Raw genomic sequence first — 1,853 nt, forward strand, 5'->3', positions numbered from 1 at the left:
AAAAGGAGACCTTGAACACTGTTGGTGGTATTAGAAAATACTACACAAGTTCCTTAAAAAACTAAAAGCATGATTATCATTTGATAAATCATTTCCACTCTGAGTCTTATCCAAATCAGTATGTTGAAGAGACGTTTGTACATCGGTGCTCAGGAAAACAAATTACCTATGTGTTTATCAGTGAGTGAATGGATTTTAAATATATACAGTAGGCTATCATTCAGTCTTTAAAAAGCAGGAAATTCTGTCATTTGTGGTATCACGGCTAGAACTAGAGAATATTATATTAAGTGAAATAACCTAGGCATAGAGAGACAAGAGACAGACTCACTACATTATTTCATTTCTATGTGGAATCTGCAGTGGGAAACTCACAGAAGTAGAGAGTAGAATGTTGGCTAACAGAGTTGGAACGAGGAACGAGAGAAAGGAGTGGAGAAGAAAAGGAGTGATGTCAGATAAAGGGTGCAGACTTCTGTTAGGCAAGAGGAATAGATCCTGATGACCAACACGGCATCGTGGTGATAGTTAAGGATCATGGATTATGTATTTCAATGTAACTAAAATTATGGATTTTAAAGGTCTTTACCTTAAAAAAGCAATGAGCGTTTGAGATGATAGATTACTAATTACTAATTTCTCTGATATAATCATTCTACAATGTATTCACGTATTGAAACATGACACTGTATCCTTTAAAATAGTTATTATTTGCTAATTAAAAATTAATGTCTAAAAAAACCGAGCAGTTGCAACAACAAAAGTTAACATGTAATTAGATATTAGTATACAGCGAAACAAAGAACCAAAGTAAGAGTTGCTACCAATGCAAATGCTTAAAAAGTAAATTATATATTTAAAAAATTAAGATATGTTTAAACAATGTTTGAAATCAGGATGATTTAGTATTGAGCACTAATTGGATCTAAAGTGCTAGTTTCCATTTATTGGACATCTACTATAGGCCAGAGTTGTGCTGTGTGCTTTATATAGTTTAACTTCAGAATAATCACTGCTATCAATCTTCAATCTAAATGTGAGACAATTATAGAAATTCAGTTTTGGAAAGTGCAAGAGGCAGAATTTAATTTCATGTTTATATTGTTACTTTTCCCATAAATGGACATCTCCATTGTTACTACATCTTTAAAATTATGTTAGGAAGAATCAGGCTAGAAGTCACTCTTGCTGTACCCAACCCATCATATCTAGAAAATAGCTCAAGAGATAACTTGTGAAAGAACAAGTTTCTGCCATGGGAAGGACTAGACTGAAACAAGCTCAATGCTCTGGGAACAACCTTCAAGGAAGTATCATCTCACTTCCCTGAGACTGAGCCTGTGCACCCCTTGAATGCTTGCTCTAGACACTGATCATCCTTTCCTCTAGCCTAGCCATCATGCCCATACCCCCATTTCAGCTGGGTCAAAGGGTTAGCAGGAAAACATTCTCTAAGACATTTCATTACATGTATAAAACAACTTCTGCTATGATGACCACTCTATGAACTTGCTGACATATCAAAGGAAATATACTTTACTTAGAAAGAACATCCTGAGGATTATATGAACTAAACTTTCCTAAAACAGTGATGCAGTTTTACCTGTTGTAACAAACCAATGAGCTGTAGAACTAAATTTGTGATCTAGTTGCATTATTTTTATTATAATAAAATATTTCTCTGATCCCTCTTTAAAAAAATTGCAAAATTTTAATTGAATTTTTGTGAATTTTATGTAATACATTTTGAGCATATTTAGATCCCTCCCCTGTCTGCATCCCCGTTATGATACCAGCTCGATTTCATACATTCTCTCTCTCTCTCTCTCTCTCTCTCTCTCTCTCTCTCTCTC

This window comes from Nannospalax galili, unplaced genomic scaffold, assembly GCF_000622305.1.
Source record: "Nannospalax galili isolate Female #2095 unplaced genomic scaffold, S.galili_v1.0 scaffold140, whole genome shotgun sequence".
Classification (NCBI taxonomy): domain Eukaryota; kingdom Metazoa; phylum Chordata; class Mammalia; order Rodentia; family Spalacidae; genus Nannospalax; species Nannospalax galili.